The following is a 19,536-nucleotide window of genomic DNA, read 5'->3' as shown; positions in this document are numbered from 1 at the left end:
AGGGCGGTAGAGGGGTAGATAGAGGGAGGTAGAGGGAGGTAGAGGGGTAGATAGAGGGGTAAGGAGACGGAGGTAGAGGGGTAAGGAGAGGGAGGTAGAGGGGTAAGGAGAGGGAGGTAGAGGGGTAAGGAGAGGGAGGTAGAGGGGTAGATAGAGGGAGGTAGAGGGGTAAGGAGTGGGAGGTAGAGGGGTAAGGAGAGGGAGGTAGAGGGGTAAGGAGAGGGAGGTAGAGGGGTAAGGAGAGGGAGGTAGAGGGGTAGATAGAGGGAGGTAGAGGGGTAAGGAGAGGGAGGTAGGGGGGTAAGGAGGAGGAGGTAGAGGGGTAGATAGAGGGAGGTAGAGGGGTAGATAGAGGGAGGTAGAGGGGTAAGGAGAGGGAGGTAGCGGGGTAAGGAGAGGGAGGTAGAGGGGTAGATAGAGGGAGGTAGAGGGGTAGATAGAGGGAGGTAGAGGGGTAAGGAGAGGGAGGTAGAGGTGTAAGGAGAGGGAGGTAGAGGGGTAGATTGAGGGAGGTAGAGGGGTAAGGAGAGGGAGGTAGAGGGGTAAGGAGCGGGAGGTAGAGGGGTAGATAGAGGGAGGTAGGGGGGTAAGGAGAAGAAGGTAGAGGGGTAAGGAGAGGGAGGTAGAGGGTATTCAAATAAAATAAAATTGTATTTGTCACATGCATCATAAACAACAGGTGTAGATTAACAGTGAAATGCTTACTTACGTGCCCTTCCCAACAATGCAGAGACAAAAATAGAAAATTAAAGAAAGATAACATGAGGAATACAGTAAATAAACAATGAGTAACGATAACTTGGCTATATACACGGGGTACCAGTGCCGAGTCGATGAGCAGGGGTACGAGGTAATTGAGGTAGATATGAACATATGGGTAAAGTGACTAAGCAACAGGATAGATAATAAACAGTAGCAGCAGCGTATTTGATGATTCAGAAGAGCTTGTGCAATGGGGGGTCAATGCAGACAGTCTGGGTAGTTATTTGGCCAACTATTTAGCTGTCTTATGGCTAGGGGTAAAAGCTGCTCTGGGTCCCGGTGGTTCCAGACTTGGTGCATCAGTACAGCTTGCCGTGTTGTAGCAGAGAGAACAGTCTATGACTCGGGTGGTTGGAGTCTTTGACAAGTGTTAGGGCCTTCCTCTGACACCGCCTGGTATAGAAGTATTGAATGGCAGGGAGCTCAGCCCTAGTGATGTGCTCGGCCGTACGCACTACCCTCTGTAGCGCCTTGCGGTCTAATGCCAAGCAATTGCCAAACCAAGTGGTGATTCAGCAAGTAAAGATGCTCTCAGTGGTGCAGTTGTATAACTTTTTGAGGATCTTTTCAGCCTCCTGAGGGGGAAGAGGAATTGTCGTGCCTTCTCCACGAATGTGTTACTGTGTGTGGACCATGTTCATTCCTTAGTGATGTGGACACCGAAGAACTTGAAGCTCTCAGCCTGCTCCACTGCAGCCCCGTCGATGTGGATGGAGGCATGTTAGGCCCTCCGTTTCCTGTAGTCCATGATCAGCTCTTTTGTCTAGCTGATGTTGAGAGAAAGGTTGATGTCCTGGCACCACACTGCCAGGTCACTGACCTCCTCTCTATAGGCTATGTCATCGTTGTAATATCAATGAGATTGTGAGTGAGCGTCCAACATAAAACACGATTATAAACACGATTATAAATCATACAAGGTAGGCTAAATTGATTAATCAAAAATGCAAAGCCCTATCAAATAACAATAGATGCTATGCTAACTGTCATGCTCTTCTTCCTCCTCCTCTGACAAGGAGGAGTAGTAAGGATCGGAGGACCAAAGCGCAGCGTGATGTGAATACATTCTTTTAATGTAAGAAGAAATAACACAGTACACAATGTACACTAAACAAACAAAATAACAGTGACTGCTATCAACACATAGTGCAATCATGCAACATCCATAGATAATCACCCACGAAATACTCAAGGAATATGGCTGCCTAAATATGGTTCCCAATCAGAGACAACAATAAACAGCTGCCTCTAATTGAGACCCAATCTAGGCAACCATAGACATACATAAACACCTAGACTGGTGACAACCCCATAAACATACAAAAGCCCTAGTTAGGGCCAAAACATATAATCACCCATGTCACACCCTGACCTAACTAAAATAATAAAGAAAACAAAGAATACTAAGGTCAGGGCGTGACACTAACTGATTCCAACATCGAAAGAGAAAACAAAGGCATAGAAATTAAACTCTATATACATTGAGATTCAGGACAAAGATTTTGAAGTAGAATTAAACACTTCAGAGGACTTTTCAAGCTTCGAATACATTGCAAGCTTCCACCATTGGATTGTTTTAATAATATTTAGATAGCCTATAGTCTACATTAGGCTTGGTAAATTACCACAGATTAGATATATCACATTTAGTCTATTCAAAAAGGATTCAATTGTTATGATGATAACACTGAAAGACTTTGGTTGCCAGCAGGATTAAGGTAAAACCAACATCATCTTGTAGGGAGCGGTAACGAGGTGACCGTAATGGTTGGCAGCAGGATTAAGGTAAAACCAACATCATCTTGTAGGGAGCGGTAACGAGGTGACCGTAATGGTTGCCAGCAGGATTAAGGTAAAACCAACATCATCTTGTAGGGAGCGGTAACGAGGTGACCGTAATGGTTGCCAGCAGGATTAAGGTAAAACCAACATCATCTTGTAGGAGCGGTAACGAGGTGACCGTAATGGTTGCCAGCAGGATTAAGGTAAAACCAACATCATCTTGTAGGGAGCGGTAACGAGGTGACCGTAATGGTTGCCAGCAGGATTAAGTTAAAACCAACATCATCTTGTAGGGAGCGGTAACGAGGTGACCGTAATGGTTGCCAGCAGGATTAAGGTAAAACCAACATCATCTTGTAGGGAGCGGTAACGAGGTGACCGTAATGGTTGCCAGCAGGATTAAGGTAAAACCAACATCATCTTGTAGGGAGCGGTAACGAGGTGACCGTAATGGTTGCCAGCAGGATTAAGGTAAAACCAACATCATCTTGTAGGGAGCGGTAACGAGGTGACCGTAATGGTTGCAATTGAGATCAGGGTGAATTTAGAGTGGATTGATGGTTTAACAAGACATCAACTGGCGATAATCAAGTGCCAATTGATAATCTAGTGCCATCGAGGCCCCTTGTCATTTGATTATATTCCAATATTCCCAACAACAACAAACAATATGTAAATAAATACATTCTGTAGGCTACCCGGTAGTCTATCCATTGTCACTTAATGAAAGGTGTGACCGATAATAGCCTACTGTCTATGATTCCCTGGCTGATTTTATCAAGACGAGACCCAAATGCAGACACAGGAGGCAGATGGTTGGAGTTTTACAATGTTTATTAATCCAAAGGAGTAGGCAAGAGACAGGGTCGTGGACAGGCAAATAGGTCAAAACCAGATCAGAGTCCAGGAGGTACAGAGTGGCAGACAGGCTCGTGGTCAATGCAGGCAGAATGGTCAGGCAGGCGGGTACAGAGTCCAGGAGGTACAGGGTGGCAGACAGGCTGGTGGTCAATGCAGGCAGAATGGTCAGGCAGGCGGGTACAGAGTCCAGGAGGTACAGGGTGGCAGACAGGCTGGTGGTCAATGCAAGCAGAATGGTCAGGCAGGAGGGTACAGAGTCCAGGAGGTACAGGGTGGCAGACAGGCTGGTGGTCAATGCAGGCAGAATGGTCAGGCAGGCGGGTACAGAGTCCAGAAACAGGCAAGGGTCAAAATAGGCCAATGTATGCAATTACTTTTGATAGGCTACAGTACGCTATCGTTTAGGTGCCTACTGTCTGCATTCCGGATACACTTGTACAGTATGTTGTAGTGGAGAGACCAATATCTATCTTGTGGTTTCAAGCGATTTAAAATGCTGGCATGGATGCATTTCAGATACATTTTTGTACATTTGAATGTTGCAGTAATAGGACCTGTAAACCTACAGTAGCAGTAAGACATTTATTATGTCTGGTGCTTTTAGTATTTGAGCGAGAGAGAGGGGGAGGTTGATGAATAAATGGGGAAAGTGGGAAGGAGGAGCGGGATCATCTGATGTTCTTCAACAATGAAAGAGGAGCAATCTCTACTATTTATATCCCCTCTCTCTTTCTGCATTCACTCTCTCAGTCTGTCTCTGCACCTCATCACCTTTGACCTTTGGCAAGATAACCTGATGTACAGTACACGTGTCCTTTTGGCTCTACCACACACTGCTAAATAGGCTCTCACACACAATCTCTCCTTAAGACTCCACTTCGTCTTGCTCCTATTGCTGCATCTCTCAGATGAGCAGGTTCACTCCTTCCCTTCCTCCTGCCTCCTTTGTCCCATTTCCTCCCTCCCTTCCCTCTCCATTCCTTATCTGCCTCCTTTGTCCCATTTCCTCCCTCCCTTCCCTCTCCATTCCTTATCTGCCTTCTTTGTCCCATTTCTCCACTCCCTTCCCTCATCTGCCTTCATTGTTTCAGCGCTCCCTTCATCTGCCCTTCCTCTCACTCTCATTGCTTCTCTCTCACCCCCTACATCCCTTTCTCCATATGCTTCCCTCCCTTCCTCTTTCCCCCTTGCCTTCTTGCTGTTCTCAATACATGCTGTCTTTTCCACTCAGACTGGCAACAGGTGGAAGATAGAGAAAACAGAATGTGTGTGCGGGCGCACGTGTGTGTTGTGCAATTGAAAAGTTGTAGAGGAGAAGTCTGCAGAACAAGAGAACAGTTCAGCAGGGTTGATGAGGTCTAAGCTGGGTGAGGGAGTGAATAGAGAGGAGAGAACGATGAAGAGTGTGTTGGCTGTGTTCCAGCCATGTGAGCTCTGACACCTCCAGTGGAAGGAGGAGGTCTCTGTCAGTGCCACGCCCAGAGAGGACAGGGGGAGCAGGGATCAAATGGCCGATGGTTGGTACTGCAAAGAGGAGAAAGTCCCTGCAATGACTTGTTGCATATGTTGATCTATCAGCATAAACATCACGTGGAAGGAAGAGAGAAAGTTCTGGTCGCTAAGGGTGGCCTCCTGGTCTCAGATGGGGGATACAGGAAGTTGGCAGAGAAAAGGGTAACTTTAGTCACATCACCTCTGACATGAGGTACTGAAAGCTCGCGCGCACACACACACACACACACACACACACACACACACACACACACACACACACACACACACACACACAGACAGACGAGCTAAATGCCTGCTATGCTTGCTTCGATGCATGCAATAATGTAAGTAAGACCTTTCAACAGGTGAACATTCACGAGGCCGCAGGGCCAGACGGATTACCAGGACGCGTACTCAGAGCATGGGGTGACCAGCTGGCAGGTGTCTTCACTGACATTTTCAACCTCTCTCTGAACCAGTCTATAATACCTACATGTTTCAAGCCGACCACCATAATCCCTGTGCCCAAGAATGCCAAGGTAACCTGTCTAAATGACTATCGCCCCGTAGCACTCACATCTGTAGCCATGAAATGCTTTGAAAGGCTGGTCATGGTTCAGATCAACACCATCATCCCAGACACCCTGGACCACTCCAATTCTCATACCACCCCAAAGCATTGCACTCCACACTGACCTATCCCACCTGGACAAGAGGAACACCTATGTGGGAATGCTGTTCATTGACTAAAGCTCAGCGTTTAACACCCTAGTGCGCTCCAAGCTCATAACTAAGCTAAGGACCCTGGGACTGAACATCTGGACTTCGTGACGGGCTGCCCCCAGTGGTGAGGGTAGGCAACAACACCACGCTGACCCTCAACATGGGGGCCCCTCAGGTGTGTGTGCTTAGCCCCCCCCCCCCCCCTGTACTCCCTGTTCACCCACAACTGCGTGGCTGCGTATAAAACCAATACCATCAGTAAGCTTTCTGACGACACGATGATGGTAGGCCTGATCACCAACGACGATGAGGCAGCCTATAGGGAGGAGGTCAGAGGCCTGGCAGTGTGGTGACGGGACATCAACCTCTGCATCAATGTGATCAAGACAAAGGAGCTGATCGTGGACTACAGGAAATGGAGGGCCGAGCATGCCTTCATTCACAAAGACGGGGCTGTTGTGGAGAGAGTTGAAAGTTCCTCGGTGTCCACATCACTAAGGATCTATCATGGTCCACACACACCAACACAGTCCCCTCAGCAGGCTGAAAAGATTTGGCATGGGCCCTCAGCTCCTCAAAATGTTTTACAGTAGCACCATTGGAGAGCATCTTGACTGGTTGCAACTGCTTGGCATCTCACCACAAGGCACTACAGAGGGTAGTGAGTACGGCCCAGCACAACACTGGGGCCGAGCTCCCTTCCATCCAGGACCTCTATACCAGGCGGTGTCAGTGGAAGGCCCTAACACTTGTCAAAGACTCCAACCACCCAAGTAATAGACGGTTCTCTCTGCTACCATCTGGCAAGCGATACGATGCACCGAGTCTGGAATTAACAGGACCCTGAAAAGCTTCTCGCTTCAAGCCTGCTAAATATTTAGCTACTATTTGCATTGACCCCCCTTTGCACAAACCTTTTTTGACTCATCACATACGCTGCTGCTACTCTTTCTTATCTATCTTATTGTCTAGTCACTTTATTCCTAGTTATATGTTCATATCTACCTCAATAACCTCGTACCTCTGCATATCGACTCAGTACTGGTACCCTGTGTAGCCAAGTTATCATTACTCATTACGTGTTATTACTTTTCTATTATTTCTCTATTTTCTGTCTCACTACATTGTTGGGAAGGGTCCGTAAGTAAGCATTTCACTGTTAGTCTACGCCTGTTGTTTACAAAGTATGTGACAAATACATTTAGATTTGATTTGATTTGACAGACACAAACAACACATCATCACATCACTACACAGCACGTGGCAGAGTCAGACAAGAACACACTGGTGCACAGCACACTAAAACACACAGAGGAAGTCAGATCGGGACAGTGAAGAAATAGATTGTGTGGGGTGGTAAACAGACACACACATGCATGAAAGTATTTAATATAGAATGAATGTACATACATAGTAAGCAGTGGCGTAGCACCCCCCCCCCCCCAAAAAAAAAAACACGCCATAGACCTATTTTTAAAAACAATAATATTACAGGAAATTAGCTTCAAAACTGCAACATTTTCTCTCAGCCTCATGGCAAAATGTGTAAAATAGCATGAGATTAGCTATAAAACTGCAAATTCTTCTTGCTCGAACCTTGCGGAGGACACCTGCCAATCTGCGCTACGTCACTGACAGTACGCACATTAATGTGCAAACACGCGCAGATGCACACACACACACCATGGTGACAGACAGGGATATGCATGGTAACCAGGGAAACATCATAGGGAACAGAGTGAACCAGCCAAAAGTCTGTGTATTCTCCTACCTGGACCCTGACTCTGTGTGTGTGTGTGTGTGTGTGTGTGTGTGTGTGTGTGTGTGTGTGTGTGTGTGTGTGTGTGTGTGTGTGTGTGTGTGTGTGTGTGTGTGTGTGTGTGTGTGTGTGTGTGTGTGTTTACTGTTTATTACTGTGTTTTATTATGGCTGTGGAGAGATAAAGGGGTATAGGAATGGACACACACTTTTACCTTTGTTTTGTTCACCTCTAAGATAACATGTAATAAGGATCTAAGGTCTGAGCCGGTGTCCCTCTGCGCTGGTGTCCCTCATCAACAATCCCTCTCACACTCTCTCCCCTTTCCCTGTCATCCACCAACAGTTCTGTCATACCCTGATCTGTTTCACCTGTCTTTGTGATTGTCTCTACCCCCCTCCAGGTGTCGCCCATCTTCCCCATTATGCCCTGTGTATTTATACCTGTGTTCTCTGTTTGTCTGTTGCCAGTTCGCTTTGTTTCGTCAAGCCTTGTTCCTGTTTCCTAGTTTTCCCATTGTTGATCATTCTGTCTGCCCTGTTCCTGAGCCTGCCTGCCGTCCTGTTCCTTGGCCCCACCTTTCTGGATTACTGACCGTTGCCTGTCCTGAACCTGCCTGTCGTCCTGTTCCTTGGCCCCACCTTTCTGGATTACTGACCGTTGCCTGTCCTGAGCCTGCCTGCCGTCCTGTTCCTTGGCCCCACCTATCTGGATTACTGACCTCTGCCTGCCCTGAGCCTGCCTGCCGTCCTGTACCTTTGCCCCACCTATCTGGATTACTGACCTTTGCCTGTCCTGAACCTGCCTGCCGTCCTGTACCTTTGCCCCACCTATCTGGATTACTGACCTCTGCCTGCCCTGAGCCTGCCTGCCGTCCTGTACCTTTGCCCCACCTATCTGGATTACTGACCTCTGCCTGCCCTGAGCCTGCCTGCCGTCCTGTACCTTTGCCCCACCTATCTGGATTACTGACCTCTGCCTGCCCTGGACCTGCATTTTGCCTGCCTCTGTTCGATTAATAAACTGTTGTTACTTCAACGTTGTCTGCATCTGGTCTTACCTGAAACGTGATAAGTTCAGTGATTAACCTACAATTATCTACACCACATACCCTCGCCTCCCTCCCCACCTATGCCATCACCCCTCCCCTCTCAGCCCCTTCCTAATTTCCCTTCCTATCCTCATATCCTTCTTCTCTACCTCACTCCTCTATTCTCCTCTCACCCCCCCTCTCCTGTCCTATCCTCTCCTCTCTTCCAGGTTGTACATGTAAGATACTTAACACAAGAAAACAAACATCCACAAGGGTCTGAAGAACTCAGAGAACCAGGAGCCTAGCACGAACCAGAGGAGCCTGCCAGGAGCCACCTGCCATATAGCGTCCATCCATCTACAAAGGACAGTGCTATCTGAGGCCTAACAAACATACTAATAACATCATGGTATTGTTCAGTATTGAACAAAGGTTTTTTTGAAGGCGTAGGACAGACCCATTGCTCACATATTTTTGTCTATTGAATAGGACAGAGGTAGAGATGAAAGGTAGAGGGGAGAGTTGCTGAAATATCAAATCAAATGTTATTTGTCACATGTGCCGAATACAACAGAACTTACAGTGAAATGCTTAATTGCAAGACCTAAACCAACAATGCAGTTTTAAGAAGAACAGAAAATTGTTAAAGTATTTACTAAAATACACTTAAATAAATTAAAATAGACAAATAACAAATAAAGAGCAACAATAAAATAACAGAAGCGAGGCTATATACAGGGGGTACCTGTACAGAGTTAATATGCGGGGGCACGGGTTTGTCAAGGTACTTGAGGTAATATGTGCATGTAGGTAGAGGTAAAGTATCTATGCATGGATAATAAACAGAGAGTAGTAACAGGGGGGGGGGCAATACAAATAGTCCGGGTAGCCATTTGATTAGCTGTTCAGGAGTCTTATGGCTTGGGGGTAGAAGCTGTGAAGAAGCCTTTTGGACCTAGACTTGGTGCTCCGGTACCGGGTGCCGTATGGTAGCAGAGAGAACTAGTCTATGACTAGTGTGGCTTGAGTCTTAGGCCATATATTTCGGCCTTCCTCTGACACCGCCTGGTATAGAGGTCCTGGATGGCAGGAAGCTTGGCCCCAGTGATGTACTGGGCCGTACGCACTACCCTCTGTAGTGCCTTGCGGTCGGAGGCCGAGCAATTGCCATAGCAAGCAGTGATGCTACCAGTCAGGATGCTCCTGATGATGCAGCTGTATAACGTTTGATGATGTGGACACCAAGGAACTTGAAGCTCTCAACCTGCTCCACTGCAGCCCTGTCGATGAGAATAGGGGCATGCTCGGTTCTCCTCTTTCTATAGTCCACAATCATCTCCTTTGTCTTGATCACATGGAGGGAGAGGTTGTTGTCCTGGCACAACACTGCTAGGTCTCTGACCTCCTTCCTATAGGCTGTCTCATCATTGTTGGTGATCAGGCCTACCACTGTTGTGTCGTCGGCAAACTTAATGATGGTGTTGGAGTCCTGCCTGGCAGTCATGAGTCATGAGTGAACAGGGAGTACAAGAGGGGACTGAGAGCGCACCGCTGAGGGGCCCCGTGTTGAGGATCAGCATGGAAGATGTATTGTTACCTCCCCTTACCACCTGGGGGTGGCCCGTCAGGAAGTCCAGAATCCAGTTGCAGAGGGAGGTGTTTAGTCCCAGGGTCCTTAGCTTAGTGATGAGCTTTGAGGTTACTATGGTGTTGAACGTTGAGCTGTAGTCAATCAATAACATTCTCACATAGGTGTTCCTTTTGTCCAGGTATGAAAGGGCAGTGTGGAGTGCAATAGAGATTGCATCATCTGTGGATCTGTTAGGGCAGTATCCAAATTGGAATGGGTCTAGGGTTTCTGGGATAATGGTGTAGATGTGAGCCATTACCAGTATTTTAAAGCACTTCATGGCGACAGATGTGAGTGCTACAGGTAGTAATTTAGGCAGGTTATCTTGGTGTTCTTGGGCACAGGACTATGGTGGTCTGCTTGAAACAAGTTGGTATTACAGACTCGGTCAGGGACAGGTTGAAAATGTCAGTGAAGCCAATTGCCAGTTGGTCAGTGCATTCTCATTCTCTGCCTGACCCTGCAGCCTTGTGAATGTTGACCTATTTAAAGGTTTTACTTACATCGGCTACGGAGTGCTTGATCACACAGTCGTCCAGAACAGCTGATGCTTTCAAGCTTGCTTCAGTGTTGCTTGCCTCGAAGCAAGCATTGAAGTAATTCAGCTCGTTTGGTGGGCTGGTATCACTGGGCAGCTCGTAATAGTTTGCAAGCCCTGCCACATCCGACGAGAATTGGAGCAGGTGTAGTATTATTCAATTTTAGTCCTGTATTGACACTTTGACGGTTTGATGGTTCATCACAGGGCAAAATGGGATTTCTTATAAGCGTCTGGGAGAGAGTTAGATTTCCGCTCCTTGAAAGCAGCAGCTCTACCCTTTAACTCAGTTCGGAGGTTGCCTGTAATCCATGGCTTCTGGTTGGGGTATGTACGTACGGACACTGTGGGGACGACATCAAATCAAATCAAATCACATTTATTTATATAGCCCTTCGTACATCAGCTGATATCTCAAAGTGCTGTACAGAAACCCAGCCTAAAACCCCAAACAGCAAGCAATGCAGGTGTAGAAGCATGGTGGCTAGGAAAAACTCCCTAGAAAGGCCAAAACCTCGGAAGAAACCTAGAGAGGAACCAGGCTATGTGGGGTGGCCAGTCCTCTTCTGGCTGTGCCGGGTGGAGATTATAACAGAACATGGCCAAGATGTTCAAATGTTCATAAATGACCAGCATGGTCGAATAATAATAAGGCAGAACAGTTGAAACTGGAGCAGCAGCACGGCCAGGTGGACTGGGGACAGCAAGGAGTCATCATGTCAGGTAGTCCTGGGGCATGGTCCTAGGGCTCAGGTCACACGAGAGAGAGAAAGAAAGAGAGAAGGAGAGAATTAGAGAGAGCACACTTAGATTCACACAGGACACGGAATAGGACAGGAGAAGTACTCCAGATATAACAAACTGAACCTAGCCCCCCGACACATAAACTACTGCAGCATAAATACTGGAGACAGGAGGGGTCAGGAGACACTGTGGCCCCATCCAAGGACACCCCCGGACAGGGCCAAACAGGAAGGATATAACCCCACTCACTTTGCCAAAGCACAGCCCCCACACCACTAGATGGATATCTTCAACCACCAACTTACCATCCTGAGACAAGGCTGAGTATAGCCCACAAAGATCTCCGCCACGGCACAACCCAAGGGGGAGTGCCAACCCAGACAGGATGACCACATCAGTGAATCAACCCACTCAGGTGATGCACCCCTTCCAGGGACGGCATGAGAGAGCCCCAGTAAGCCAGTGACTCAGCCCCTGTAATAGGGTTAGAGGCAGAGAATCCCAGTGGAAAGAGGGGAACCGGCCAGGCAGAGACAGCAAGGGCGGTTCGTTGCTCCAGAGCCTTTCCGTTCACCTTCCCACTCCTGGGCCAGACTGCACTCAATCATATGACCCACTGAAGAGATGAGTCTTCAGTAAAGACTTTAAGGTTGAGATCGAGTTTGCGTCTCTGACATGGGTAGGCAGACCGTTCCATAAAAATGGAGCTCTATAGGAGAAAGCCCTGCCTCCAGCTGTTTGCTTAGAAATTCTAGGGACAATTAGGAGGCCTGCGTCTTGTGACCGTAGCGTACGTGTAGGTATGTACGGCAGGACCAAATCAGAGAGATAGGTAGGAGCAAGCCCATGTAATGCTTTGTAGGTTAGCAGTAAAACCCTGAAATCAGCCCTTGCTTTGACAGGAAGCCAGTGTAGAGAGGCTAGCACTGGAGTAATATGATCAAATTTTTTGGTTCTAGTCAGGATTCTAGCAGCCGTATTTAGCACTAACTGAAGTTTATTTAGTGCTTTATCCGGGTAACCGGAAAGTAGAGCATTGCAGTAGTCTAACCTAGAAGTGACAAAAGCATGGATTAATTTTTCTGCATCATTTTTGGACAGAAAGTTTCTGATATTTGCAATGTTTCGTAGATGGAAAAAAGCTGTCCTTGAAATGGTCTTGATATGTTCTTCAAAAGAGAGATCAGGGTCCAGAGTAACGCCGAGGTCCTTCACAGTTTTATTTGAGACGACTGTACAACCATTAAGATTAATTGTCAGATTCAACAGAAGATCTCTTTGTTTCTTGGGACCTAGAACAAGCATCTCTGTTTTGTCCGAGTTTGTCCGACATCATCGATGCACTGATGAAACCAGTGACTGATGTGGTGTACTCTTCAATTGCCATTGGAAGAATCCCGGAAATATTCCAGAATGTGCTAGCAAAACAGTCCTGTAGCTTAGCATCTGCGTCTTCTGACCACTTCCTTATTGAGCAAGTCACTGGTACTTCCTGCTTTAGTTTTGGCATAAGGAGGATAGAGTTATGGTCAGATTTGCCAAATGGAGGGCGAGGGAGAGCTATGTACGCATCTCTGTGTGTCACGCCCTGGCCATAGAGAGGCTTTTATTCTTAAAAGGCCAGGGTGTGACTAGGGTGTGTATTCTAGTTTCATTATTTCTATGTTTTCTTAGGCAGCCTTTTTCCCTTTGTATTTTGTGGGTAGTTATCTTTGTCAGTGGCACTATAGCCAAATTAAGCTTCACAGTCGTTTCTTTGTTTCTTGTTTTTTTGGCGACATTTAAATAAATAAAGGAAATCATACGCTCACCACGCTGCACCTTGGTCCGGTCATTTCCACGATGACGTCCGTGACACTGTGTGTGGAGTAAAGGCAGTCAAGAGTTTTTTTTGCTCTGGTTGCACATTTAACATGCTTGTAGAAATGTGGTAAAGCAGTTTTAAGTTTCCCTGTAGTAAAGCCCCCGGCCACTAGGAGCGCCGCCTCTGGATGAGCATTTTCTTGTTTACTTATGGCCTTATACTGCTCATTGGGTGCGGTCTTAGTGCCAGCATCGGTTTGTGTTGGTAAATAGACAGCTACAAAAAATATAGATGAAATCTCTCTTGGTAAATAGTGTGGTCCACAGTTTATCATGAGAAACTCTTCCTCAGGCGAGCAGAACCTTGAGACTTCCTTAATATTAGATTTTGTGCACCAGCTGTTATTGAAAAATAGACATAGACCGCCATCCCTTGTCTTACCGGAGGCAGCTGTTCTATCTTGCTGATGATTCGAAAACCCAGCCAGCTGTATGTTATCAATGTCGTCGTTCAGCCACGATTTGGTGAAACATAAGATATTACAGTTTTTAATGTCCCGTTGGTAGGATAGTCTTGATCGGAGCTCATCCATTTTGTTACCCAATGATTGCACGTTAATAGGCTAATAGGACTGATGTTTGAGGGCGATTACTCACTCGCCTTTGGATCAACACAAGGAGATATCGGGGATGTAGATCGAGGAGCCAACTCTTCTTCATGCGAATGACAAGGATTTGGACCTTGTCGGGTGTCTGAAGTAAATCCTTCGTGTCCAACACGTTAAAGAAAACATCTTTGTCCAGTACGAGGTGAGTAATCGCTGTCCTGGTATCCAGAAGCTCTTTCGGTCATAAGAGACAGTGGCAGAAACATTACATACAAATAACGCTAAAAAACACTCACAATAGCACAACTAGTTAGGAATCCGTAAAACGGCAGCCATCTCCTCCGGGCGCCATCATATCAGTCCAATGGGCTGGATTAAAACCCATTCTACAGCGGTATGAAACAATTACATTTCTCTGCCCAAAGATAGATTACTGTATGACAATATGGTATATTGATTTAATAACCTCTAGCACACAACTTTCCCTCTTCCTTTCCATTAACCCGCTACAGTCGATATCCGCACCCCCACGGAAATCTAATTAGCTAAATAAAAAAATCCCCATAAAAATCTGTCAGTTTAAGATAGAGATATCTTTTTTTGCATTGGATGTGTCTCAGGCCACCGCATCCGCCTATGTCTCACTTTGGCATATGCGGTGAAAGAGCTAGAGTGGTGTTTGTCAGACCATGAGACATCCCAAAAATTGGCTTCTAAGATTCTAAATCAAACTGCAAAATTATCCCTGTTATGACCTTCTTAAAACAATTCCATATAACACCCCCCCCCGCACACACACACACACACATACCCCTCCACCGACTGTTTAGTGCCAAAAGGTAAGGGGTTTAATACATGTAAATAAAATATATATATATATATTTCCTGATCTTTAGAACAAACGTCCTTTGGATTTTTTGGGGTGGTCTATCTGTTGTTCCATTTAGTGAATCTGTTTGTATTGGCTATTAGCAGTAAAGCCAAAATAAAAAATCTTGATCAAACACATTTAAACAGGGCTTAGACTATTGTAGGTTAGCTCTGTCTCTCGAAAACTTGAACTTCTCGGCCTACTGAGTGGATTCATACGGTAGAGAGGCCACTGAATGAATCATAAAAACTCAGTAACCCCACAAACTATAATTTTTTTTCAAACTCAGCCTGTCTGTCAGGTACAGAAAAGCCCTTTGTTGCTGAATACATGTATAGTCCACCAGAGAGCTACTTCAGCCTGATATCAGCTTCTCCTACAATGTGATTCAATCTCATCATTATTTATATGGGATATTGGTGCCTGCACCCTCTCTACCTACTGTATCTGATCAGTATATTTCTGTGGAATATATGTTCTCTCTTCTAGCTACTCTAAAGTCAGTGTCCAGTGTAAGGTGATGTTTCACCGATATAGGTAGAGGTAAAATTGCCCTCTAGGGAAATTTGAAGATATAATATCCTGAACACCGCTGGTTATTGAGGAGATTTCAATCATTCTGATAAGCTCCATTTGACTATTTATACAGTATCTCATCGTCAGTGGGCTCATATCCAGCATGCTTTCTCTTTATCACTCCTTCTCTCACAGAGTCAGTGTCTCTTTCCCTCTTTTCTTCACTCAGTCTCTTCACCTTCTGATTTATTTCCTTTCTTCATCTCTTTTTAGGCATCCCATTTTTCTCTTGCTAGCTGCCTGCTAACTAAGCTTCTCTATCCCTTTAGCACATGAATCAGCAAGACTGTGTGTGTGTGTGTTAGGGTTTTCCTCTGGTGAAGGAGAAGCAGAACAAAATGCAGCGTGGTGGTTATTCATGTTCTTTAATAAAGGAACTAGACATGAAATAACTAACAAAACAATAAATGTGTGAAAACATAAACAGTCCTATCTGGTGCAGACACAGAGACAGGAACATAAGGACACTAAGGACAATCACCCACGAAACACTCAAAGAATATGGCTGCCTAAATATGGTTCCCAACCAGAGACAACGATAAACACCTGCATCTGATTGAGAACCACTCCAGACAGCCATAGACTATGCTAGATACCCCCACTAAGCCACAAACCCAGTACCTAACAAGACCCCAAGACAAAACACACCACAATAAACCCATGTCACACCCTGGCCTGACCAAATAAATGAAGACAAACACAATATACTTCGACCAGGGCGTGACAGTGTGTGTGTGTGTGTGTGTGTGTGTGTGTGTGTGTGTAACTATACTGTAAGAGTAATAAACAAACATTTTACCTACTGCGGGCATTTTGACCACACAAGGTCAGATGCTATTTGTAGGGTGTTTAAGGTTAAGATTAGAGGGCTAGGGTTAGTTTTAAGGGTAGGATTAGAAGCTAGGGGTAGTTTTAGGGGTAGGGTTAGGAGCTCGGGGTAGTTTTAGGGGTGGGGTTAGGAGCTCGGGGTAGTTTTAGGGGTAGGGTTATGAGCTAGGGTTAGTTTTAGGGGTAGGGTTAGGAGCTAGGGTTAGTTTTAGGGGTAGGGTTAGGAGCTAGGGTTAGTTTTAGGGGTAGGGTTAGGAGCTAGGGGTAGTTTTAGGGTTAGGAGCTAGGGGTAGTTTTAGGGGTAGGGTTAGGAGTTAGGGTTAGTTTTAGGGGTAGGGTTAGGAGCTAGGGTTAGTTTTAGGGGTAGGGTTAGGAGCTCGGTAGTTTTAGGGGTAGGGTTAGGAGCTAGGGTTAGTTTTAGGGGTAGGGTTAGGAGCTAGGGGTAGTTTTAGGGGTAGGGTTAGGAGCTAGGGGTAGTTTTAGGGGTAGGGTTAGGAGCTCGGGGTAGTTTTAGGGGTAGGGTTAGGAGCTAGGGTCAGTTTTAAGGTAAGTGTTAGGAGCTAGGTTTAGGGTTAGGGTTAAGGTTAGGTTTTTGGTTTAAAGTTAGGTTTAGGGCTAGGGGTTAGGGAAAAAAGGATTTTGAATAAGACTGAATTGTGTGTCACTACAAGGTTAGTTGTACAAGAATGTGTGTGTGTGTGTGTGTGCGTGTGTGTGCGTGTGTGTGCGTGTCTGCGCGTGTGTGTGTTTGTTTGTTTGTGTGCTGACTGGAAAGAAGCCTAACACATTGAACTAATTTAACTGGTGTTATTGGGCGTTGTCTATCTTTACCAGAACAGTCAGTCATTAGGACACACCTATAACATCTCTAGCAGTACACACCACACACTCCCACACAGTGTGTGTATCCTTGAGCAGTGCAGGGTCGAGCTCAATACAGCTACACACACACACAAACACACACACACTCACCTACACTAAACCACTGAGGCCTTATTAATGTAGGTTGGCAGTCCCACAACACTTGGTGCCAATCCACGTCCCCCATCCCACAGTCCTGTGCCAGTGGCCCAGTCTGACAGGACACATCAAATTAAACTCTACGGTACCAGACAACGACTTTATGTGCAGATGTGTTCTCCAAACACCCACCAGCAAACATTTTCATAGACGGCAACAGAAACTGCAGTACAGAGCTATATTTTCCACCCTGTTCAGTGTCTCGGTCCAGTGCACATCAGTTCATGCCTGCCTATGAATGCAGCAGCAGTGTAGGCCTATGTATGGTTTTGTGAGACGGGGGAAGCGAGAGAACAGGGTGAGGAAGGGAAGAAAGGGAGTGTTAGTGTAACAAACCTCATCCTCTGAGGAGGAGTAGCGAGAAGGATCGGAGGACCAAAACGCAGCGTGGTAAGTGTCCATAATGTTTATTTTAAAACAAACTGAACACTACGAAATACAAAGCAAGAAACGTGAAATTAATGAAACAGTCCCGTGTGGCGACAAACACTGACACGGAAGACAAACACCCACAACCCAAAACTGAAACCCAGGCTACCTAAGTATGATTCTCAATCAGGGACAACAATTGACAGCTGCCTCTGACTGAGAACCATACTAGGCCGAACTCAAAAACCAACATAGAAAAACAAACATAGACTGCCCACCCAACTCACGCCCTGACCTAAAACAAAGATAAAATAACAGAACTATGGTCAGAACGTGACAGTTAGCCCGTTAGCTGGTTAGTGCTGTCAGAGGGGATGTGACCACACAAACAAAGCGATTGTGTTGCATTTACGTCAGACAGCAGCTGTGGTTTACTCCTCCCCTCTCTCCCTGAAGCACAGTGAGAGGCAGCCAGACATCAGGGCTGGGAAAAAATATACACTCTAGGGAACGTTGTGTGTTTGTTTGAAGTTGTATTAGTCCGACGCACATGATACAGATGGTTTACATTGTTTTATGAAATGATTACTTGCAGGTTCCTTCTCAACAATGCAACAACCAGAATAAATAATAAAAGATAAGAATAAAAACAGAACGCAAATGACTCAGTAGAATAGAATAAACATTTTAGCAAAATATAATACAGGAAAACACAATTTATACTACAATATTTACACATGTATCAGGGAATGGGGGATTGGGGGGCAAGTGTTTAAATTGTGCAGTAATAGTAAACAAGTGTCCGGTAGCAGCAGTTCTGATTTGTGTGGCTGGCTGGCTGGCAGGCAGGCAGACTGTAATAAATCAATATCTCCAACACTAAAAACGATGTGGAAAAAATTGGTGAAACAAATAATAAAGTTATCATAAATAGATTGGAGGAACTTTTTATTTTAAAACCATCTTTTGAACACATATTCTTTCTGTAACGGTTCTCGTCTGTCGAAGGCGAAGCGGACCAAAATGCAGCGTGGTGGTTATTCATGTTCTTTAATGAAAGGGAACTCGACATGAAATAACTAACAATACAAAACGACAAACGGAACGTGAAAACCTATACAGCCTATCTGGTGAACACAAACACAGAGACAGGAACAATCACCCACGAAATACCCAAAGAATATGGCTGCCTAAATATGGTTCCCAATCAGAGACAACGATAAACACCTGCCTCTGATTGAGAACCACTCCAGACAGCCATAGACTATGCTAGATACCCCCACTAAGCCACACACCCAACAACACCCCAAGACAAAACACACCACAATAAACCCATGTCACACCCCGGCCTGACCAAATAAATAAAGACAAACACAATATACTACGACCAGGGCGTGACAGAACCCCCCCCTAAGGTGCGGACTCCCGGACGCACACCAAAACCATAGGGGAGGGTCTGGGTGGGCGTCTGTTCATGGTGGCGGCTCCGGCGCAGGACGTGGACCCCACTCTATCAATGTCTTAGTCCCTCCTCCTCGCGTCCTTGGATAGTCCACCCTCGCCGCCGACCATGGCCTAGTAGTCCTCACCCAGAACCCCACTGGACTGAGGGGCAGCTCGGGATTGAGGGGCAGCTCAGGACTGAGGCAGCTCGGGACTGAGGGGAAGCTCGGCACTGAGGGGAAGCTCGGCACTGAGGGGAAGCTCGGCACTGAGGGGAAGCTCAGGCAGGTAGTTGGATCCAGCAGATCCCGGCTGGCTGGCGGTTCTGGCAGATCCCGGCTGACTGGCGGATCTGGAATCCTGGCTGACTGGCGGATCTGGAAGAGTCTGGCTGACTGGCGGATCTGGAAGAGTCTGGCTGACTGGCGGATCTGGAAGAGTCTGGCTGACTGGCGGATCCTGGCTGACTGGCGGATCTGGAAGAGTCTGGCTGACTGGCGGATCTGGAAGAGTCTGGCTGACTGGCAGATCCTGGCAGACTGATGGCTCTGGCTGCTCCATGCTGGCTGGCGGCTCTGGCTGCTCCATGCAGACTGGCGGCTCTGGCTGCTCCATGCAGACTGGCGGCTCTGGCTGCTCCATGCAGACTGGCGGCTCTGGCTGCTCCATGCAGACTGGCGGCTCTGGCTGCT

Source organism: Oncorhynchus masou, chromosome 10, assembly GCF_036934945.1.
Source record: "Oncorhynchus masou masou isolate Uvic2021 chromosome 10, UVic_Omas_1.1, whole genome shotgun sequence".
Taxonomy (NCBI): domain Eukaryota; kingdom Metazoa; phylum Chordata; class Actinopteri; order Salmoniformes; family Salmonidae; genus Oncorhynchus; species Oncorhynchus masou.
The sequence above is the reverse complement of the archived record's forward strand: the minus strand, read 5'-3'. Positions refer to the sequence as shown.